The 25,296-nt window shown below is 47.7% G+C and overlaps 1 protein-coding gene across 1 annotated transcript in view; it reads right to left on the bottom strand.

The window, feature by feature from the left end:
* The window catches only part of LOC124555099 (zinc finger FYVE domain-containing protein 9), a 378,366-nt gene that overhangs the window by 277,577 nt on the left and 75,493 nt on the right, over nt 1–25,296 (bottom strand). The window lies entirely within an intron of this gene.

The following is a 25,296-nucleotide window of genomic DNA, read 5'->3' on the forward strand; positions in this document are numbered from 1 at the left end:
AATTTCAAATTAAATAGTTTAAGTGACAAATACATTATAATAAAATATAAAGGCCCACCTTCTTCAAGAATGCAATTTGTTTTACCCCTACACATGTTACACCTATAACACTGTGTTCTTGAAAGAAAATAGACCCTTCTAACTCATCATTACTTTCTGTAAGCACATGAACAAAGCTTAAATTTCATTATGACGAATACACATATTATGCCTATTACAGATTCATTTTATTTAGATATATGTAGCAAACATTTTATTCATATTAGTTACAAACAAAAATGGCTAACAGCTCACAAAAATTTATAACAACATTATACACTGGTTATTCAGTTCACTTACACTTCCAGCCACTAAACAATAATACAGCACATAACAAACTAAAGCCACAAAGTACATGTAAAATTAGAAATGGAGGACAAAAGAGACTTCAAAAGACAACATGAAGAAACATTAGTGCCAAATCAAACGTAGCCTAAATGGGGAAAACACAAATTTTGTGTAATTAAATAAAGTAAATGACAACATAAAATGCTTAAAGAGAGTTGTGCATCACCTGACACATCTGTGAATGTGTGCGGGGTTACAGTAAAGGAAAGCAGTGAATGAAAGAATAATTATGGTACTATAAAAATAGCTTTACAGTGAAACAAATGCAAAATAATAACCAACTTATAGGCAATTGAAAAGGCATGTCTATAAAGTCAAACACTGTAGTGAGGTAACATTCAATACTGTGCTGCTCCACCCAGTGCATTGCAACATGGTTGGCTTCTCCTTGGAATGCTATCCACAAGAAGGTGAAGATACTGTAGCTCAAGCTTGCCCCACTCTTCAACAGCACCTCTCCTGAGGTGGTCAAGTGTGACAGTAGGATTTCTACAACAATGGACTGCAAGTTTGAAAACTGGCCACAAGCATGTTCAATAGGATTCATGTAGTTGATACTGGAGGCAATCCCATTCAAATAATTCTGCCTCCTGGATACATGTGTTCAAGAGGTGTGAATAATGTGCTCATGCAGCACATCAACTAATGTTGATGGGTTGGAGGAATCTGCCCCCATCCGGTACAGCCCTCAAATTAACCTCGAGACTGACGAATGGCGTCCGACATCTGTAAACGTGATTGACCCACCTTCCTGTTGAGATCAATTATTAATTATTCTTCACTCACTGAGTTAGGTTTAGACCAGTGTTCTGAACTTTAACCTCAGTGCCAGGCCTTCACATCATCATCGCACTGAAGATGAGTGAACAGATATGGTTTTAATAAGTGTACATTAATTGTTACTCACTGTGTCGCCCACATTATTTTTCTTATAGTCTAATATTTCCCTGTGATGAGACAGTTGACATGTGCAAGCACACCGCATCACTGCGTCAACTGCTTTCGGTGGTTGAGTGTTTGCTTCTTCCTACCATTATATTCGGTGCCAAACTTATTTGGTGAATAAAACAGTCTCATTCCAGGTGTTTGTCACTTGCCCACCTTCTCGTTGTACAGCAGTATAGAGGATTTGTACTATTGTTTGTTATGGATGCTTAGAGGCCAAACTGGTCACATGGAGATGGTTGCATACTGTCTGGATCAATAGAACTGTCCCAATAGCCTCCAAAAAGGCAGTGTGATTGGTTTTCTGTTGTATTCTCCGTTGAGTATCTGTGATCTAAAATTTGTAGGTCGTAGGTCATGAGCTGATCTTGCTGGCCATAGGTGGCCACTACGATGCAGATCTTCAATGTTCTGTGTCTCATACTAATTTCTTGTACAGTGACGATGCACAGTCTTAGCTCAAAATGACCCTTCAGGACATGTTAACAGTCTGAGCTACGTCAAAAGCCACATTGTCCTGTTCACAACTGAAGTCATAGTGCACACTACTGAACTGAACAGAGAATGCACATTTATTTCTACCTCCATTATATGTGCTTCCTGTACATCAAAATTTCCTGTGTCAAAAAAAGTGCTGAGAAAGTGGTTTCTCATATATATTGATATATATTCAAACAAACAAACATGCACGGGCGTGCGCCTCCACACACACACACACACACACACACACACACACACACACACACACACACACAAGAAAAACAATCATGAGAGTGGTGCAAAACTTAGTTTATAAAGGGATAGAAATGTATGTATACATGACAAAATATTGTGAAAATCAAACTGCCTTCAATGAGTCCAACAAATTTCTAATCCTCGCACCAAGAGAATAGGGAGCACTCAGAACAGAATTAAAAATCCACAACATAAGTAGCAATGTTATATTTGGCTACGTAATTTAATGCTAAATGATTTTCAAGTGCTATCCAACTGCTAAAAAATTTCAAACAACATTATACTTAATGTAGTGCTCTCAGAAGTGTTCTATACATTAAAAATCTGAATGCATACCAAAGGCACCTAATGGCAAGTTGTCAATCAGTATACAGATCTGTAACTCTTTCCCAAGTGGTGTTGACATTCCTGGCGGTAAATGTTTTTCAGATGTGATAAGTTTGCGCACCAGTTAAACTACTCATAAACAAAACCATTCCATAAGAAAGAGAAAATAATGTAGACAATTACAGCTCATCTTCTTTACCATCAATGTTGCCCAGGATTCCTAAGAAAGCTACGCATAAACTATCAGCAACACATCCCTACATACCAGTATTGTCATACTATCAGTTTAGCTTCAGAAAAACAGCATCTGGCAAACGCAATTTATAGTTTTTGGTGTAAAGTTCTTTCAGGGTCAAATTGTTTTGTCTTAGGGTGCAAAAACAACTAAGGTCAAATGCACCCATATCAAAACTGTAGAACATGAAGACAAGAGGAGTTAAAAATGACTACATGTCAATCCAATTGATAGAATAGAAGACAGGGATGTGGAGAAAGGTCTATAAAATACACCATAGAGAAACGGAGGTCCAAAAGTAAAAATTTAATGGCCTTCATCATATTGCTACGACAGATAAAAAGTAAAATGCGGTCGACAGCCCATACATTATTTTCTAAAACAGCCAATAACTCAGATGGCAAACACAAATGAATACACAAGCAGTTAAAAAGAGGGCATTCCACCAGGAAATGGCGGACCATCAAAAGTTGATCACAATGTGCAGAAAGTGGTGGGGGGGGGGGGGGGGGGGGGGCACTGCTTAACAAATGGTGCAACCTAGTCAAAATTATCTCCTCACGGCGAGAGAGCCGAGAGGAGGTCGACCAAGTCACCGGGAGAGGCTGAATAACCTGCAGCTTGCTCCCATGAAGGGAGGACCAGTGCTGATGTCACAGTGACACCACCTACTGACAAGACAGCAACATAGAGGTAATCGGAGGGAATGTAAGAAATAGCAGGCTGAGTTACGAGGACTGCAGCCTTGGCTCAAGAATGAGAAAGTGACATCTTTCCTGGACCTGCTGCACTAAGGGATGGACGGTATACAGCACACAAAGGACTTAAAGGGCACTAAGAGAGTCTGAGCAGATGACACAATTGAAAAGCCTGTGTCGCTGGATGTACTGCGTGGCCTGATACAAGACGAAGAGCTCTGCTGTAAATACTGAGCAGTGTTGCGGAAGCCGATGTCGAAAAACATCGGGCCAATGACAAAGGCACACCTGACACCATGGTCAGTCCGATCAGTGTACACAAGGTACCATTGCGAAGTTCCATGCGAAGGTCGTGAAACTGAAGGTGATAAAGTGAGGCTGGAGTAGCGTCCTTACGAAGCGAATAAAGGCCAAGGTGTACATGGGCTACTGCATGAAGCCAAGGTGGTGTAGGGTTTACACCCACCAGGAAAGTCGCAGGTAGTTTGAAGTTAAGCTGCCGGAGCAAGAGCCAAAAGTGATTTCCAGCAGGTAACAGAGATGAGGGACACACCCCATACTGGCGATTAAAGGAGTCACCGAAGGAGGCGGCATACGTTGGATGGCCACACATGACAGACAAACAGCATGCGTATCTGCTGAGGAGAACGTCACGGCAGTAGGACAGCGGCAGTTCCTGCATACAGACTCTCAACCGGGCTAGTGTAAAAGAAGCCAGTAGCCAATCGGATGCGTTGGTGGTGGACAGTTTTGATATGCCATAAGAGCAACGGAAGTGCAGCTGCATAAACGAAACAGCCATATTCTACAGGAGGGTGGTTCAATCTGCTCCCCAGGAAGTACCACTGAGGATGCACAGGACACTGAGGGACCACATACAGCGGGCTGCCAGGCAAGACATGTGGGAGGACCACGAAAGTTTCCTATAGAGCATTAGCCCCAGGAATTTCATAGTTATGAATGGAAGAGCAGCAGGAAAAAGATGTAAATACGGTGGAAGAAACCAACTGCACCGTCAGAAATTCATACAAACATGTTTGTAAGTGGAAAAAGGAAAGCCATTGGCAATGCTCCACGAGTAAATACGATCGAGACATCACTGAAGACACCACTAAATGAGACAGGTCCATGGAGCACTGCAATAGATGGCAAAATTGTGAACAAAAAGGGAGCTGGAGATGCCTGGCAGGCATTATAGGGTCAATGGCGATAGCAAAGAGGACGAGGCTCAGAGCGGATCCTTGAGGCACACCATTTTCCTGGATAAAGGTGTCTGACAAGGCAGAGCCCACACAGACCTTGAAAACTCCGTCTGTTAAAAATTCCTCAAGGAAACGGGGCAGGCGGCCATGTAAGCCCCCACATGTATGGAGGATACCACTCCTCCAGCAGGTGTCGTAGGCTTTCTCCAAATGGAAAAACACAGCCGCAGTCTGCGATTTCCACAGAAAACCATTCGTGACATGGGTGGACATAGTGACGAGATGGTCAACAGTATACACTCGAAATTCACAGTGTGCAGTGGTTAGAAAATTGCAAGACTCGAGCCACCATACCAGCAAGCCATGAATTACACATTACATCACCCTGCAAGCACAGCTTGTGAGAGAAATGGGGCAGTAACTAGAAGGAAGGTGTTTGTCCTTACCGGGCTTAGGTATGGGTATGACAGTGACTTCACGCCAGCATCTAGGAAACATGCCCTCTGCCCAGATGCAGTTGTATATAGGTTGGTTGGTTGGGGGATTAAAGGGACCAGACTACTATGGTCATCGGTCCCTTTTTCCAAAGACAAAGAACACCCACAGAGAATAAAAACGAGGAACAGAAGAGATCACAGACGATACAGAACAGGAGAGACTGAGAAAGACAAGACAAAACGAACGAAAACCACAAAGAGATTGACGGTGGTTGGCCGACCATAGAAATAAAAAAGGAAAAGCCAACCACTTAGAAACACATTAAAAAATCAGTGTAAAATCATAGGCCAAAGGCCAGAATCAACACAAAACAATAAAATAAAACAGAAACACTCAGATTAAATGATAAAATCCCCCTGCCCGAATAAAACGTAAAACTAAGTCAGCCATAGCGGAGTCGTCTGTTAAAAGGGCAGGGAGCGTATCAGGCAGCGCAAATGTCTGCCTGACCACAGCTAAAAGGGGGCAGGCCAACAGAATGTGGGCCACTGTCAAAGCCGCCCCGCAGCGACATACAGGAAGGTCCTCCCTGCGCAGTAAATAACTGTGTGTCAGCCGGGAGTGGCCAATGCGGAGCCGGCAAAGAACTACCGAGTCCCTGCGAGTGGCTCGCAGGGATGACCGCCACACAGCCGTCGTCTCCTTGACAGCACGGAGTTTATTGGACATTGTCAGTTCGCGCCATTCCTCGTCCCATAGCGCCAAGATTTTGCGGCGGAAGACTGCCCGCAAATCAGTCTCAGGGAGGCCAAGGTCCAGAGATGGCTTGCTGGTGGCCTCTTTCGCCAGGCGGTCAACATGTTCGTTACCCGGGATACCGACATGACCGGGGGTCCACACAAAGACCACATAGCGCCCGCAACAGGCGAGAGTATGCAGAGACTCGTGGATAGCCATCACCAGACGAGAACGAGGGAAACACTGGTCGAGAGCTCGTAAACCGCTCAGGGAATCGCTACAGATAACGAAGGACTCACCTGAGCAGGAGCGGATATACTCTAGGGCACGAAAGATGGCGACCAGTTCAGCAGTGTAAACCCTGCAGCCATCCGGCAAGGAACGTTGTTCGGAAAGGTCCCCTAGAGTGAGCGCATATCCGACACGACCAGCAACCATCGAACCGTCAGTGTAAACAACACCAGAGCCCCGATACGTGGCCAGGATGGAATAAAAGCGGCGGCGGAAGGCCTCTGGAGGGACTGAGTCCTTAGGGCCCTGTGCCAAGTCGAGCCGAAGGCTAGGGCGACGAACACACCATGGGGGTGTATGCAAAGTAGCCCGGAAAGGAGGTGGAACAGTGAAACCCTGGAGCCCAGAGAGAACCTCTTTGACGCGGACCGCTATTGTACAACCAGACCGAGGCCGACGTTCTGGCATACGGACGACCGACCGCGGGAACAGGAGGCGATAGTTTGGATGCCCGGGCGAGCTGAGAACATGGGCAGCATAAGCGGCCAGCAAACGTTGGCGTCGGAACCGCAGTGGAGGTACACCTGCCTCCACCAGTACGCTGTCCACAGGGCTGGTGCGGAAAGCACCAGTGGCAAGGCGTATCCCGCTGTGGAGAATCGGGTCCAGCACCCGTAACGCAGATGGGGATGCTGAGCCATAAGCCAGGCTCCCATAATCCAGACGGGACTGGATTAACGCCTGGTAGAGCCGCAACAGTGTAGAGCGGTCGGCGCCCCAGCGGGTGTTGCTCAAGCATCTCAGAGCGTTTAGACGCCGCCAACACGTCTGTTTCAGCTGCCGGATATGAGGCAGCCAAGTCAACCGGGCATCGAAAACCACCCCCAAAAACCTGTGGGTCTCCACCACAGCAAGGAGTTCGTCGGCAAGATAAAGCCGCGGCTCTGGATGGACTGTTCGGCGCCGGCAGAAATGCATAACGCAGGTCTTGGCTGCCGAAAACTGAAACCCATGCGCTACAGCCCATGACTGCGCCTTACGGATAGCGCCCTGTAGCTGACGTTCAACAGCTGCAATGCCAGTAGAGCTGTAATAAAGGCAGAAGTCGTCAGCATACAGGGAAGCGGAGACAGAATTTCCCACGGCCGCAGCAAGCCCGTTAATGGCTATTAAAAACAGACAGACACTTAAAACAGAGCCCTGTGGCACACCATTCTCCTGGACGTGGGAGGAACTATACGAGGCCGCGACTTGCACGCGGAAGGTACGACACGACAGAAAATTGCGGATAAAAATCGGCAGAGGACCCCGAAGACCCCATCCATGAAGCGTAGAAAGAATGTGATGACGCCATGTCGTATCGTACGCCTTCCGCATGTCGAAAAAGACAGCGACCAGGTGCTGACGGCGGGCAAAAGCAGTACGGATGGCCGACTCCAGACTCACCAGATTGTCGGTGGCGGAGCGGCCTTTACGGAACCCACCCTGAGACGGAGCCAGAAGGCCCTGAGACTCCAGTACCCAATGCAAGCGCCGGCTCACCATCCGTTCAAACAACTTACAAAGAACGTTGGTGAGGCTAATGGGACGGTAGCTGTCCACCTCCAGAGGGGTCTTCCCAGGTTTCAAAACGGGGATGACAACGCCTTCCCGCCATTGCGACGGAAACTCCCCCTCGACCCAAAGACGGTTGTAAAGATCGAGAAGGCGCCGCTGGCAGTCCACTGAAAGGTGTTTCAGCATCTGACAGTGGATGCCATCTGGCCCAGGAGCGGTATCAGGGCAAGCAGCGAGGGCACTGCGAAATTCCCACTCACTGAACGGAGCATTGTAAGATTCCGGCTGGGTGGTGCGAAACGAAAGGCTCCGACGTTCCAGCCGCTCTTTAATGGAGCGGAAGGCCTGGGGGTAATTCGCAGAAGCGGAACTCATAGCAAAATGCTCTGCTAAGCGATTTGCAATGACGTCGGAGTCAGTACACACGGCTCCATTCAGTGAGAGCGCAGGGACGCTGGCAGGGGTCCGATAGCCGTAGACGCGTCGAATCTTGGCCCAGACCTGCGAGGGAGTGACATGGAGGCCAATGGTGGACACATACCGCTCCCAGCACTCCTTCTTGCCTTGGCGGATAAGGAGGCGGGCCCGCGCACGCAGCCGTTTGAAGGCGATAAGGTGGGCTAAGGAGGGACGTCGCTTGTGACGCTGGAGCGCCCGCCGGCGATCTTTAATCGCTTCAGCGATCTCAGGCGACCACCAAGGCACAGCCTTCCGCCGAGCGGACCCAGAAGAACGGGGAATGGCAGATTCGGCGGCAGTAACGATGCCGGTGGTGACCGATTGAACCACCGCATCAATGTCATCGGTAGCGAGATGCTCAAAAGCGGCAGTGGAGGAGAACAAGTCCCAGTCAGCCTTATTCATAGCCCATCTGCTAGGGCGCCCAGAAGAGTGGCGCTGTGGTAGTGACAAAATGATCGGAAAATGGTCACTACCACACAGGTCGTCATGCACACTCCAATGGACAGACGGTAAGAGGCTATGGCTACAAATTGAAAGGTCAATGGCGGAGTAGGTGCCATGCGCCACACTGAAGTGTGTGAAGGCACCATCATTTAACAGCGAGAGATCGAGCTGCGACAATAAATGCTCAACGATGGCGCCTCGACCTGTTGCCACTGACCCACCCCACAGAGGGTTATGAGCGTTGAAGTCGCCCAATAGCAAGAAAGGTGGCGGCAATTGGGCGACCAGTGCAGCCAGGACATGCTGCGAGACATCACCATCCGGTGGAATGTAAAGACTGCAGACGGTAACAGCCTGTGGCGTCCACACGCGTACAGCGACAGCCTCTAAAGGCGTCTGGAGAGGGACAGACTCGCTGTGCAGAGTGTGAAGGACATATATGCAGATGCCACCAGACACCCTTTCATAAGCTGCTCGGTTCTTATAATAACCCCGATAGCCACGGAGGGCGGGGGTTCGCATCGCTGGAAACCAAGTTTCCTGGAGAGCAATGCAGAAGAAAGGGCGAAGGCTGAGAAGTTGGCGGAGCTCAGCTAAATGGTGGAAAAAACCGCCGCAGTTCCACTGGAGGATGGTATTGTCCATGGCTGAGAAAGGCGTGAAAGGACTGGGAAGGCAATTTACGCCGCATGTTCACTCACTGCCACCGATTCAGTACCCGTACGAGAGGCATCCATGGCGTCTGAGGGACCAGCGAGATCAAGGTCCTCAGCGGACGCTAGAATCTCGACTTCATCCTCAGACGCAGAGTGCGAAAGGTGCGGTGGGGTTGGTGCCACCGCAAGTTCTTTGGCCTTAGAGGTCTTTCTCTTGGACTTCTCTCGCTGAACCTTGGGTTTCACCGGCTGGGAAGGCTTCACCGATTCAGTCTCCGGGACAGAGGAGGATCGTGAAGCCCTATGCCTGGCCGTTGGTGAGGACTTATGCCACTGGTGGCAGTCATCCTTCCCGCTGGTGGAACCCTGGGAAGGGAGGGTCCCAAGGGAACTCTTACGGGCGAGAGTAGCCGAAGAAGTTAGACGCTTCTCCGGCTGAGAAGCGGGGACGGACGTCCCCGACGGGTGGGAGGAGGTTGCTCCTGAGGTAGGTGGTGCAGGAGCAACCGGTTGGGTAGAGCCCCCCACGGGCAAGGGGGCAGGAGGAGTCTTACTGCTTATCGAGCTGGCTGGAAGTCTCGAAACTGATGGAGCTAGCACAGTTGTTGTAGCAGCTGCATAAGTAGATGTCATTCTCACAGGATGGAGTCTGTCATATTTCCGTTTGGCCTCAGTATAGGTCAGCCGGTCCAGGGTCTTATATTCCATGATTTTGCGCTCTTTCTGAAAGACTTTGCAGTCAGGCGAGCAAGGTGAATGGTGCTCCCCGCAGTTGACGCAGATGGGAGGCGGGGCACATGGAGTATCGGGATGAGATGGGCGTCCGCAATCGCGACATGTGAGGCTGGAAGTGCAGCGGGAAGACATATGGCCGAACTTCCAGCACTTGAAGCACCGCATCGGGGGAGGGATATAGGGCTTGACGTCACATCGGTAGACCATCACCTTGACCTTTTCCGGTAACGTATCACCCTCGAAGGCCAAGATGAAGGCACCGGTAGCAACCTGATTGTCCCTCGGACCCCGATGAACGCGCCGGACGAAATGAACACCTCTACGTTCTAAGTTGGCGCGCAGCTCGTCATCAGACTGCAAAAGGAGATCCCTATGGAAAATAACACCCTGGACCATATTTAAACTCTTATGTGGTGTAATAGAAACGTTAACATCCCCCAACTTGTCACAGGCAAGTAACCTGCGGGACTGGGCGGAGGATGCCGTTTGTATCAGTACTGACCCAGAGCGCATTTTAGACAAGCCCTCCACCTCCCCAAACTTGTCCTCTAAATGCTCGACGAAGAACTGAGGCTTTGTGGAGAAAAAAGACTCCCCATCAGCTCTCGTGCAAACTAAGAAGCGGGGCGAATAACTGTTCCCTCCATCCTGAGACTTACGCTCTTCCCACGGCGTGGCCAGGGAGGGGAACGTTTTCGGATCGTACTTCTGAGCATTAAATTGAGCCCGAGAACGCTTAGAGACTGCTGGCGGCTGGCCGCCAGCGAGAGATGATGTACCACGCTTCATTGCGGGTCATCCGCCCTGATGCCACCTACTCCGACCAAGGGCCCTCCCCACGGGCGCCACCCAGCCACAGCAATAGCCACCTGGCAGGATGGCCATTGCCGGGAGTCCTGATGCCCCAAGGGAGATGGGCATCTACTCCTTGGCATACGTGGGGAGTGAACGGCGCAGGCATCAGTAGAGCGATCCCTGTGTTGTCAGGGGGCTACAACCAAGAGGGTACATGGCGGCCCCACCACAACGGACTGGCTACCGTGCTGGGTGTTAGGTGACATGTGGTCCATGGGCGTCGTCAGTGCAGAAAATGGCCCTGCACAGTGCTTGGCATAAAGTGCACGCAGGGGCGCATCGATGCCCAAGAGATGGAGAGCGGGCAAGACTGCAATGCAATGACGAATAAGATGGCGAAAGTTCTCAACACAACACAGACACAATGCACCAAGTAAGGCGCCCTTCCCCAATCGGCTCGCTCTTCGGAAAAATTTTCAGATATGGAGGTCAAACCCGACAGGGGACCATCACATAAGGCCGAAACGTTGGAGACTCCTTTTAGTCGCCTTTTACGACAGGCAGGAATACCGCGGGCCTATTCTTACCCCCGAACCCGCAGGGGGGAGTTGTATATATTAGGCAAAAAGTGCTTGCCCGCAAGAGAAAGGTGCTGCAATATCTGGATGCGAACATCAACTGGTCCTGGGGGTTTAGGATCAGGATGAAGTGAGAGCATGATCTAGCTCTCTCATAGTAAAGGCAGCATTGTAGCACTCTTGATTCAGAGAAGAGAACGGTATCACCTGGAGATCACCTGGAGATGGCAATAGGGTCCATGATGACATTGTCTGCTACTGTCTAGCCAGAAATTGTGGAATGGATCTTGGTCCCATCGAGCCATCGGAGGTTGGCCCACACGACGGAAGAGGAAGTGGAACTGTTAAACTAGTGAGCGAAATCCAGCTAGCTGTTTTGCTATGCTGAAGAACATGACGACAATTTGCATGCTACTGTATACAATGAATGCAATTTGCCATTGTAGGCTGACTCTTAAAAACACGGAGAGCACGTATCCGCACGTGAATTGTGTCGCAGAATGCCTCAATCCATCAAGGGATTGGGACACAGCATGGTAAAGAGGAAGTGCAAGGAATGGTATGTTCTTCAGTAGTAAGGATAACGTTTGTAAGATATTCTACCTGATCATCACAACTGGGGAAATATTGTACATCAAAAATCGCAAGGGAGGAGTAAAGCCTCCAGTCAGACTTAGTAAGTTGCATGTAGGTGGGATAGGAGTCAGCTTACAGACAGCACACAAGGAATGGTCACTCAAGTATATGTCAGAGAGAACGGACCACTGGAGATGATGGGCAAGCTGGGCAGTGCAAAGGATAGGTCCAAGTGGGAATAGGTGTGCGTGGAGTCTGTGTTAAGGCAGAAGAAGTTAAGTTGATTGGGAAGGTCAGCCAAGAGGGCACTTCTCGGATAGGTTCTGGGAGAACCCCGAAGAGGATGGTGCACATTAAAGTCACCGGATGGCAGAAAGGGGTGAGGTAGCTGCCCAATAAGCTGGAGGAAGTCTGCCCTGGTCATATCAAATGATGGAGAGATGTAAACAGTACAAAGAGAAAAGGTCAAATGAAGGGAAAGGCGAATTGCAACAGCTTGAATGTGGTTAGTAAGGAAGACGGGTTGACTATGAACGTCATTCCATATGAGCAGCATGACTCCCCCATGAGATGGAATGCCAGCCTCAGGGCGAAGGTCAAAACGGATCAGGAAGAAATGCGTGACCTCAAAGCTGTCTTGAGAGGCAATTTTGTTTCCTGAAGGCAGAGAACAAGTGGATGCAGCAATTCTAAGAGCAGCTGTAAGTCTTCTTTGTCGGGTCGAAGGCCATGAACTTTCAATTAGAGGAGAGTTATGATGTAGAAAAAATGAAGGGGTGTTACCTCGGTGGCTGCCAAGTGCCAGCCTCTGAAGACTCACTGCTACAGGGGACAGAAGCAGGAATATCCTGCTCCATGACGTCTACAGAAGCATCGGTATTCTCCTTCTGTCGGCCAGCTGAGTCCACAACAGAAAAACAGTTGGTGATGTGCACCGGCAATACAGAAGTCCACCGGGCAAGGGTATTGCGTGGTGACACCATCATAGAGGATCTTTTAGTCGGCGAACAAGAAGACCATTTGACTTTTTGGAGCCTTTCGGGTTGGCTGGAGGAACATAGGAAGTCTTCACGGGAGTATTCCTTTGGTCTTTTCAGGCCTGCCAGTTTTGTAGCTGGTGTCTTTTCCCTGCCTGTGAGACAGAAGTTTGGTGGCATGTTGCACAGCTGGAGGGGGAGATGGGGATGCTACCATGGCACTGGGCGATTTAATGACCACGATGCTAAATTTGAGATTGCAGGTTTGCGTGGGCATCTCCTTCGTGGAGCGAGATGTTGCAAGAGCAGCACTGTACGTGTCAGATGGTAGAATGCAGGGTTTCCGACTAGCCAACAACTTGTGAGCGACCAGGTAAGGCACTTTCTCCTTCACCGAGATCCCCTGGACCACCTGCTCGAGATACACGAGACAATTGGGGGAGGAGATGGCACAGTCGCCATTGCAGTTGCAGCATGGAGGAGGTGGACAATTGCCCTCGTTTGTATCCCTATCACAGGTTACATTTGGCTGTGTGGAGGCAGGGCTCTCGAGTGTGGTTGTAATGACGACACTGGTAGCAGCACACTGGGTCCAGAATACATAGTCTCACTGTGATAACTTCATAATCTCCTTTGATCTTTGACGAAACAACCACTCTATCCAAGGTGAGAAAGAGAGCGCATGTGGGCACTAAGGAGGCATCTCCTTTTCTCATCACCCGATGGACTGACATCCTGATCAGAGAGGTACATTTGGATTTCCCCCTCGGTCAGACCATCAAGCAGCCTAGAGTAATTAACACCACAGGAAGAATTCAGCATTCAATGGGCCTCAACACGAACAGGATAGCCATGGAGATGTGAAGCTGCAAGCAGTTGTTGTGCTTGAGAATAAGAAGTAGTCTCCAAAAGCAAAGTACCATTGCGTAAACAAGAGCACGATTTCACGAGGCCAGCAACTGCATCAGCACCTTTCTGATTAATAAATGGAGCGAAGGGCTGACCGTCTTCAGTATGTGAAACTACAAGGAACCACGGTGCAGCTGGGAGGGTCTTTGAATCGTTAGCCTCATTCCGTTTACATTTTGTAGCTGTGGACTGTGAAGATGATGATTGGCTCATTGTGAGAAAATTCCCCAAGATTACCATCATCTTCAATGGTGCTCTCCTTCCAACTAGGGGGCCCCCTTCAGAAGGGGGCACACCCGCCTTAGGTGACTGTTCACACCTCAGGTCACACCTCCCAAACACCTGACGGAGGGATCAATTGGCAATTTGGGAAGGGAGCAGCTCAGGCACTCACCCCTCCCTGGGCCTGGCCTGTACCAGGAAGTACTGTGAACACAATGCCGACCTGACGCTAGGAATTACACGTTACCCAGTCACCCGCTATGTGTCAGACACATGGGGCTGGCCTTCATGAGCGCACAGGGAGGGCGAAGAAAATGAGAAACCTCAAAGCTGAATCGGAGAAAGGACAGGAGAAACAGAACAAAGAAAGAAAAGAGGAATGAAACACAATGGAGAGTATTCTGATACTGACTACCGAAAATGCAGAATACATTTCCAAAAACAGCCGAGACATGTTCCCCGAGGGATGGAAAAGAACAGCAAGAGGATGGGAAAGGATGCTGCAAAGGCTGGGGCCCCGTGGTAGCCAAGAACAAACCTGCTAACGATAGGTGAGCCCCCTGGGGGTCTTTCAGGGTTAAATGATAAACTGATGACCGTAAGTACTCTTTTTATTTAACAAGAACATTTGATTCTGTGACAGGGGGTTTAATTTTGCGTAAGTTGAAACATTATTGGAAAGGGGTAAAGTTCACCAATGGTCCCTTTCAAACATTCAGCAGTGTGTAAGTAAATAACTTGGTATGTAATGCATTCTGTGCATACAGAGACAGTTATTTTGTTGTATCACCATTATGCTCTCAGTCTGTTTTCCAGACCAAATGCTCTATGGGTTCTCTCCATACACCTGAAAATGCTAGGCCATGCTCCACGTGGAGAGACTTTGTGTAGCAGAAACTTTCTCATAAAAAAAACTAATGAACAAGAAATACTATTGCTTTAAATTTTTCATGTACAATTTCTTGTTTCCTGTTTATGCCAGCCATAATAATCACTCTAAAAGCAAAATAGCTATCACCACACAAACATTTTCAAAAATTAAACACTAATGTTCAATGCACACCCTGAAGTATACACAGTAAGCGAATTTATATCATTGTTATTATTGTAATTATTATTGCTATTAGCAGCAGCAACATTAGTGTTATTTGATACAGTGACAAGGCTAAACATTATGATCATTATGTATATGAAGATAGTGATCTTGCAGCTCTCGTAGAATGAAATTACAACGAAATCCAGACAATTAGCTGTTTACAGGCACTGATAAATATCAACGGGGACAATTGAAAATGTGTGCCCCAACCAGGACTCGAACCTGGGATCTCCTGCTTACATGGCAGATGCTCTATCCGTCTGAGCCACGAGGACACAGAGGGTAGTGCGACTGCAGGGACTTCTCTCTGTCATGCTCCCCATGAGACCCACACTTTCAACTTACTGTCCACACACTACACTTTTAGTCGTCCTGTCCACTATACTCATTACTCGTGGCAGTCCATCTACCAATTCCCTTAAGAGTTTGAACAATGTGAGTGCATCCACACTGAAGAAAATCATTGGCCGGTAAGCTGAAATGTGGGTCTCAAGGGGAGCATGCCAGGGATAAGTCCCTGCAGTCATACTATCCTCTGTGTCCTCGATGGCTCAGTCAAACAGAGCATACGCCATGTAAGCAGGCGATCCCAGTTTTGAGTCCCGGTCGAGGCACATATTTTCAACTGTCCCCGTTGATATTTATCAATGCCTGTAAGCAGCTAATGGTCTGGATTTCATTGTACTTTCATTTTGATCATTTGTTTAATTATGAGTTGATACACATCTGAAATGCTATACAGCAGCGATTCCGCATGGCTTTGTTTCGACGAGTCCTTGGCACATTTCCTGACGTACACAACATGAGGTAATTATGCACAGGGTGCACAATTCCTGTAAATGATATGTTGGTGGTTTGTGGGTGTGGATCTGGTGCCTAATAATGTTCCAGATGAGTTCAAACAGGTTCAGGTTCAGATATGGTGAACTTGGTGGCCTATTGAGTTGCAGTCAGAATGTGCTCACCTGCATGAAAGTGTGGACAGTGAATGACTGCTGCTCGCTCGACTTCACCACGTTGATGCAGTGTTTCAGTACTTTTCCCTGGAGCATTGGCCTCCATATCTCCAAACTCTCCACAATTTTACTGATATTACAATTTTATGGATTTATGGCAGAGTAGCAACAAAAGGTGTTACTGTTCAAGCTAAAACTATTGGTAAAAACTTGTTTACACCTTAACTACTCTTCAGAAGCAAGTGGTGACTGGCTATAGAGTGTGCTTCACCCTATAAAGATGAACTCGAGGGACATCCAGTTGCGTTCTCTCTTACTCTGAGCTCCTTCATGACTATGTGGGTTCACTGTTATTCTCCAAAAACCACTATAGCAAGATTCTGGCCTTGTGACATGGACAGTTATCCTGCTGGGAGATACCATCACTGATTGAGAAGACATCAGACATGAAGAGGTGCAGGTGGTCTGCAATAATGCTCATGTAGTCCACAACTGTCATGCTGTTTCAGTTACCATCACGTGAGTCTCATTTGACCAGGCAACATGTTTCCATGGTCCAGTCTTTATTATCCTGTGGCCCCTGCAGTCTTAAGAGATAAGGTCTCATTTGGAACACCATGTTAATAACATGCACTGAACGGTGTTCTCTGGAATACTTGTGACTGCACCAGCACTGTACTATGTCATCAGATCTGGCACAAACTGCTACATATCCTGCTTTACAGAGTGGGCAAGCCACCGACCTCCACATCATAAGATAAAGCACAAATGTTTAAGATGATGTCACCTACTTCTGATTTTACCGTTCATCAACCACTTCCTGTAGAAACTCATGACAACAGCGCTTTAACACCAGGTGTAGTGAGTCAGGAAGATTAAGAGTCCGCCATAGGGCGGTGAGGTTAGGACAGTCCAGGAGAATGTGGTCCACTGTCAAACGGGCACTGCAATGACATTGGGGTGCATCCTCATGACAAAGAAAAATGACCACGAGTCAACCAAGTATGGACAATGCAGTCCTTACGAGAGGCACTCATAGAGGATCTTCACAAATTTGTGGTCTCCTTTATCGCCCGTAGTTTGATGGGCGAAGTCAGAGTATGTCATTCCATATTCCAAATCATTAGAACTTGAAGACATAATACCTATCAATGGTCTGATGCCAGAATACTGACCTCAAGAGGCAGTTGCTGGTAGCCAATTTAGCCAGCCTATCAAGTTCATTCCCCAGGATCCAGACAAAGACCACCGAGTGTCCACATTGAGGGTAAAAAGGGAATCCTGGATAGTCAGGACCAAGGGATGGTGAGAGTAACACTGGTCATGATCTTGTACATACTTAAGGAGTAGCTACATATGAGGAAGGACTCACCGGTGCAGGAACGGATATGCTCAAGAGCATGAGAGATGGCTACCAACTCTGCAGTGAAAACACTGCAACCATCCAGCAATGAACAGAGTTCATTACATCCCACATGGATGTAAGCAAAGCCAGTGTGTCTGGCAACCATCGAGCCATCAGTATAGACTATTTCCGAATCACGAAACACTGAGAATGGAGAATAACTGGCAACGGAGGGTCTCAGATTGAGCCGAGTCTTTTGGACCTTGTGATAGGTCAAGACAGAGCTGTGGATTGGGGGTGCACCATGGAAGTATAAAAAGGTGGTAGAGGGGAAAGCTGGAGTTCTGAAAAAAGGGACCAGATACAGGTGGCAATCGTAACCCCAGACCCGGGCTGCCATTGCAGAAGGTCGATCTCTGTATATGGAGACAGGAGACGGTAGTTCAAGTGCTCCAGGGAGAAGCGGATGCTTAATGCACAAGCGATCAACTACTGTTCACACAGAACACGCTACTGTGGGACCCATGCCTCTGCTAGGTGGCTGATCATGGAGCTAGTCTAAAACTTGCCAGTTGCCAGCCGTACCCCACAATGGTGTATTTGGTCCAGCATCCATAATGTCAAAGGTGTCACTGAGTCGTATGTGAGACCCACATAATCTGAACAGGACTGGATCAATGCTTTGTAGGGCTGCAGCAGAGCAGAGTGGTCTGTACCTCACTTGGTATTGCTGAGGTATCAAAGATTGTTGGGGTATGACCAACGTGTCTGCTTTAATTGCCAAACATGGAAGCCATGCCAACCAGGCATCAAAGACCAGTCCTGAAAAATGATGAGATTCCAACACATTGAGGGGCTGGCCATCAAGGTACAGATCCAGATGGGGATACCTTATACAGCAATGGATAACGTAGGTCTTGGCAGCTGAAAACAGGAAGCCATGGGTGAGAGCCCAAGATTGTGTTCTGCATATTTGCTCCCTACAATCTGTGTTCAGAAATGCCCATTGAGGGTGAATAAAAATAAATGCAAAGGTCATCAGCATACAAAGACGGTGACACTGCAGGTCCCACAGCTGGCGCCAGACCATTGACAGCCACTCAGAGCCCCGTTGGTACGCAGTTATCCTGTGTATGGAAGGTGCTATGGGAGGTGCCAACCTGTACGTGGAAAGTGCAACGTCAAAGTTCTGGATTAAAATTGAAAGCAGGCCATTGAGGCCCACTCATGTAATGTGGCAAGGATTTGGTGGTGCCACGTGGCAGATCAAAAAAGACTGCAACAAGGTGTTGACGTCAGGCAAAAACCGTTAAATTACCTGCAGTAGAGCAGCCTCAGCAAAAAGCACTCTGTGTTGAAGCCAAAAAGTCCCTGGATTTAAGGATCCAATACAGTCTTTGACTCATCATTCATCCAAGGAACTTGCAGAGGGCACTGCTTAAACTGATTAGACAAGAGTTGTCCATCTGAAGAGGCAATTTACCCATTTTCAAAACTGGAAGAACGATACTTTCTCACTACTGGGAAGGGAATTCCCCCTCGCTCCAGAGACAGTTGAAAAGTGCAAGTATATGACATTGGCTGGCCACCGATAAGTGTTGGATCATTTGGTTGTGCACCTGGTCCAGTCCAGGAGCCGTGTTGGGGCAGAGAGTAAGGGTGCTGGCTAATTCCCACTCGCTAAACATGATGTTTTAAGGTTCCAGGTGATGTGAAACGAAAGATAAAGGGAGCCAGATGGTGTTAGGAAAGATGGAATGCAGGCGGGTAGTGGATCAATGCTCAGGCCTGGGCAAAATTCCAAGCAAAATGCTCAGTGATTAAGTCTGGGCTGGTGAGAACAACACCATTCAGGGAAATTCCTGGAGCACTTGTAGGAGGACAGCAGCCAAAAATACGCCTGATTTTTGCCCATACCTGTGAAGAGGGAGTATGCAGCCCTATGGCAGTAACATATTATTCCTAACAAATCTGTTTCTGGTGCTTAATTGTATAACAGACCCAAGCATGAAGCAGTTTGAAGGCCAGGAGGAGCTCAATAGATGGATGCCATTTGTACCATAGGAAGGCACAGTGGCAGTGTTTAACAGCTACAGCAATTTCAGGGGTCCACCAAGGGACAGTCTTCCATCCAGGAGATCCCAAGGAAGACGGAATTTCTGAAGCAGCTGCCAAAAGGATGGTGTCAGTCAAACTTTGTACAGACCCATCAGTGCTGTTGTGTGGTGGAGAAGTTGCAGTGGCAGCCAAGGAAAAGGCATCTCAATCCGAATTAGTAAAGGCCCACCTGGAAGGGCATCCAGGTCAGTGAGGCTGTATAAAAGATGAGCCAATCAGAAAATGATCTATCACACAAATCATTAAGAACTCTCCACTGAATGGAGGGGAGGAATCCAGGATTATAAATGGAGAGATCAATGGCTGAGAAAGTGCTGTTTGCCACACTAACTTGTGTTGGAGCTCCAATGTTGAGTAGGTGAAGATCAAGTCCTGCCAGCAGGTCTTCAATAGTTCTGTCCTGGTCAGTGGTCGCAGTACCACCCCACAATAGAGGGTTAGGAGCATTGAGATCACCAAGGAGGAGGAAGGGTGCTGTCAAAGGAGGGCAAGAAGAACAGGATGGGTACAAGGCCAGTCTGGGCTTGAGATAAAGATTACATATTGTTACTGCAGAGTCTAAATGCATCTGAAAGGCCACCGCTCCCAGCACAGATTCAAGAGGAATCCAAGAACTAATGATGTCTGTGCAGACAAATGCACAGACATCACCAAAGGCTCGTAAAGGGCCAACCCATTTTCGGCAGGAGGTCTGGAGGGTGAGAGAAGGGGTTGGGAAGAGAGCAAGTCACAGCAATATCCAAATCAGAGAGAGAAAGAGTGGCCTTGAGGCCCACAGACTGTGGTTCCCATGTCTGACTCTTAGTAATAGGCTTCTTGTCCTGGAGATGCTGGTGAGGGTACTCCTCGAGGGACCCCATTCCCAGCAGGTAACACAGAAGGGGTGGTTCTGTGATAGAAAGGAACAGGAACCACCCAGGAGGAGGAAAGGGGAGGGGGACAAGGCGGAGGTAAGGAGGAAGGGGGACGACCCTGGGGGCGGGGGGAAGGGGGGAGGTGGAGGAGGAGGAAGGGGGACGAACCCAGGGGGGACGGGGGAGGAGGAGGAGGAAAGGCCGCAACGGAAGTGAAGGTTGATGTTAAAGACACTGGGTGGAGACAGTTGAATTCCTGTCAGGCCTCAGAGTAGTATATATGGTCAAGAGTTTTGAATTCCTGAATCTTCCTTTCCTTTTTATAGATAGGGCAATCCAGTGACAGTGAGTGAGGAGAATGTCAGCTAGAACGGTTCACTCACTTGGTCAGTGTGGTGCAAGGACTCCCCACAAGGAGAGGATAGCCACAGTCATCACAAATACCTTTTACAGCACTTCGTGAAGACGTGGACAAAACAGAGACACTGGAAATGGCACATGGGATGTGGGTTATAGGGCTTCATGCTGAAATGGTAAACCTTAACCTCGACTTTTTCTGGGAGCATATCCCACTCAAAAGCCAGAATTTAAGTGCCTGTATCAATGTGATTGTCCTTAGCAACTCTCTGGACTAGCCAAACGAAATAAACACCATGCAGTGCCAGATTAGTCCTTAGTTCATCAAATTGAAGGAAGAGATCCCTATGGAAGATAATGTCCTGGGTCATATTTAAGGCTGGTGAGGAGTGATGATCACTGGGATGTCGCCTAAGCAATCACAAGCAAAAAGCTCTATGACTGGCAGAAGAGGTTTCAATCAATAGGGAACCAGATCACATCTACATCACGTCACATCACGTCTACTACACCAACCTTATATTCTGTGTGTTTGAAAAAGAGCAGTTTGGTAACAGCAAAAGTCTCCCCACCTGTCCTGGAACGAACCAAGTAATGGGAAAAGGGTTTGATCTCAAGCCGATGGGCATGGCTCTCCTCTCAGGGGCTGACCAGGGAGGGTAAGGTGGAGGGAGCAGGAGTAAGAGCAGATAGAGAACTGTTCCTTTCTGATCAGATGGCCGCAGAAGAGCAGCTAGAAGTGGGGAGCTTGGCATGCTTCATGTGCAGAGTGTCTGCCCTGGTACCATCCACTCCGATAAGAGGCTCACCACGTCGGCACCACCGAGCCGCAGCATGGGCAGTCACTGCCGGGAGATCCGATGCCCTGAAAAGATGAGCAACCACTCCTCGTCCTACACGAGATCGTGACACTCAGGTACCAGAAGTGTGGTTCCCGTGTTATCAGGGGCTCAGTCACATGGGTACTCAAAAGCCCCACCACATGGACTGGCTACCGTACTGGTCACCTAGGGGGTGCGGTAGGGGGTTCTATGTCAGAAAACAAAGAGGGTATGACAGGGTAAGGAGGAGGGTGTACCCATGCCAGAGACACTAGGTATGGAATTCTTCCCCAAATTGTTCACCCTATAGAAACAATGTACAAAGGGAGGTCAAGTCCAAAAAGCCAAAAAAAGGAGAGTGAAAAGATAAGACAGGAGAACAAAATAGAGTAGCGGAACTGAGGGAATAGCCAGGTCACCCTCAAGCGAACAACGAGGGAAAAGAGGGAGAGGGAGAGGGAGGGGGGAGGGGGGGGGGTTGGCAGGATAAGGAGGAGCTACGATGCGAAGGACTGGATACTGGATATGGGGATGGGAAGGACTGGAGACAGGATATGGGGAAGGGAAAGCAGCCAGGAGAGAAGAAAGGCTGCAACAACTCAAGGCCCCGTGCATGCCACACCACACATGTATGCACATGCACAAGAGAGCTTGGGCACGGGGGTGGGGGGGGGGGGGGGAGGGGGGGGGGGGAGATCATGCTGACCGCAACCAATAGGTATGTCTCCTGTTCCTCACAGCTAAAGAAACATGGTAGTTGGTTACATTACAACATAGTGCCAGATGTAGAGGAAGTGCACTGAGCCTCGTCAATTTTGCACAGCTATGTAAGCTGCACAGGCAGCTGTGTCCCTCACCTTCAACACCTTCTTCCAAGCTGTGTGAACTTACTTGTCCTATCACACACACTGCATCCAAGAGAGTTCCACTCAGAATGGGGTTGTGCCTGCAGCACTCTAGAAGGTATCCCGCACCCATTCTGTCCCCAATATTGAGTTGGAGAGGTAATATAATTTGACTGCAGAAACAACTTTTTCATAAAAGACAGAAGTAATCCAACAGAAGCTTTGATGCCAGTGATGTGCTGGCGTAAGCTGCAGCCAGCACACTAGTCGGCAAAGATGTTTAGCGAAGATGGATAATAGGCACCGGATCGAGTGCACTTATCATGAGAGAGGCCAGAGAGACACCAACAAGCAACATGCCACTAACGCCCTCTCAACAGCAAGTATTTAGGCTACCGCCACTGACGGGAGAGCTTCACACACTGACTCGACTCAATACTCCAGGTCGGCGTACGTCATTCATTCTCAGGGTGGTACAGTTATCACAGGCACAGCAACCCAAGTATTGCAATAGCAAGATTACTGATATTGTCTGTAAGAGGACTATTACTGATGAGCTTGTACCACAGAACATGGACTCTATTCAAGTTAAGAAAAACCTACAGTTCATGTAAATAAAAAATCATTAATTCACATGTGCATTTGTGTTGTAGAAAGAGGACACCAGCCACCCCTAACAACACCATCTCCCACGTTTCCTTATGGTAAAAGATTCTACAAGTGATTTGTAGGGTAAGGAGGTATTCAGATTTAGCTCAGGTTAGCCAAGGGCGTGCGTAGATTCTTTCCTAAGTCAGTATAAAAATTTTCCAAGTGTGTGTGGTTCACTTGATCACTCCTAGTTTGTTGGTAGTGGTTGTAGTTTGCCTCTCCATTTCCTACAACCTTAGGATGCAGTGCTTTTATTTGTGCCTTCACATCAGTGCCATGGATTCCAACGTCTTTCGACTCTTCCAGCCAGCTTTCTGCTTTTCGCCCACAAGTTTATTTCTTGAAATTCTCATGTGGCTTGGTGTCCAGCTAAATATGGTCAAGCACCATGCAGTTTGGTTAATGTATTTTTTGTAACTGTACATTCTGGCAACTCTATGTCACAGTATAAAATGATAACATTGTTGCTTTAATGTGTTTTTATGTAATGTACAGCTTGACTGGTAGTTCTGCAGTCAACAGACTGCAAACACTTGGTAGGTATTATTGGTACACTCCACTGTATACGATTGTGTAGTCAACTCTATCTTTTACTTTAAGATGGACTGAAAGAAAGTCATCGGAATGTTTTGGGAGCTGTTTTATTCAAGGGTCCACAATACAGATAGAGACTTACCACAAAACATGCTGCTCACCAAGGAAATAAAAAAGGTGGAAGTCTATACAAACGATCCATCTGGGGAAGTTTGAGGTAATTTCTCAAGGTCTCCTATCTTACTCCAGTTACTCTGCTAGTTCTGTGGAAGTTTACGAAGAGCCTAAGATGCTTTTGGAACAGAACCAGGCAACACAGATCGTATGACATCTGACGGATCACCATTGCATAGTTTACAAGTAGCTGCTGCTGTGGGACTCATAGCAGTAGGCTGTACGATTTTGCTATGAAGCTGTCGACAAGGTTCATGTAGGATTAACCAGCTGCCACCTTTATGTCCCTATAGTATACAGGATCTAATAGCCACATCAACAACTGTGATGTGGATTCATATGCTGTCAATCTCTGGTCAAGAATAAGAGTACTATGAGTTCATAAAAAATTCAGAGGATCACGTGATCAGTTCCCAGGGTAGTGCCACTGAGTTTTATCATGCAGTGGGCTCCTAGTTGACATGTGCAATACCCAAGTTACAGCTAGTGACACTATTTACTTAATTCTAGTTATTTACCTAAATAGAGCTCAGGGTTCAAAGTGTGCAGATCCCAGTGTTTATTACCCAGTGTTTATATTTTCCAGATGGTTCCTTGGAGTTGACATCCAGCAATCCTCATTCATGAGGCACCACAATATAGGCAGGAAATCACCTACATACAGTGATGGTGAGACCTTCAGACTCACATTTGATATGATGCCACTGATTGCAATGGAGAACTGTGTGAAACTTGTTTTATAGGTAGGTTACTGAGATTTGCAACTGTATGCAATCAAAACAACCACTGGAATAGAATGTTGGCAGGTAAGCATATGTTAGCACCACATGATATCACAAGCATTCAAAACACCAAGAGAATCTACAATCACACACAACGCACCTCAATGTTGAGGAGATGCTCAGCAGATTGAACAACTGCAGAAAGAATGCTCCAGGAAAATGTAACATCTCTGCACACTAGCTTTCCTTTAATGATGTTGAGATGAGAACAACCTGTGGCACTGTGACACTCAGTGAAACTGAAGAAGACCGATCAAATTTTACAACAAGTGGGCATGGTCACAGTGAGGGAGCGCATTCATTTTACGTGGAAAGAGCTGGACAAGAATGCACATACATTGCTATAATTCCACCTAAGTATCACAAAAGCACTACCAGCAAACACTTGGGTTCGGTGCACTGCAGCCCTTACACCGACACTGAGGTACAGAAATGACACACAGCTGCAAAACAGTTCAGCAAATTTGACAAACTGTCGAAACATCAGACTGCTAACAATACTAGACCCATTGTAAACCAGACAAAGTAAGTAATGGAATCAGCTACAACTTTGGCCCTTACAAAACGACTGAACTTCAGTGCCCGAGAACAATACTGAAATGGAACATTATGTGTGGCGTGAAGGAACCAATTCAAGGACTACCAAAAGAAGAAGCAGAGGAGATCATGTGGGAAACCCGCAGTATCATCAATAGGTCCTGATTTCTGAAAGCGAACGTAACTGCTACGGAACAGGAAGCTCTCCAATCACTGAGACAAGATGCTGACATTATAGTTCTTCCAGCAGACAAAGGGAATGCAATAGTGCTGATTCGTAGTGGATGACGATAACCAGGAAAACAAAGGCTCTTTTGAAGAGCTCAAATCTATCAGAGGCAGTTAAGAAGTGGCTGTGTCCTAGAGCAACAGTGACACC

Source organism: Schistocerca americana, chromosome X (assembly GCF_021461395.2).
Source record: "Schistocerca americana isolate TAMUIC-IGC-003095 chromosome X, iqSchAmer2.1, whole genome shotgun sequence".
Lineage (NCBI taxonomy): Eukaryota > Metazoa > Arthropoda > Insecta > Orthoptera > Acrididae > Schistocerca > Schistocerca americana.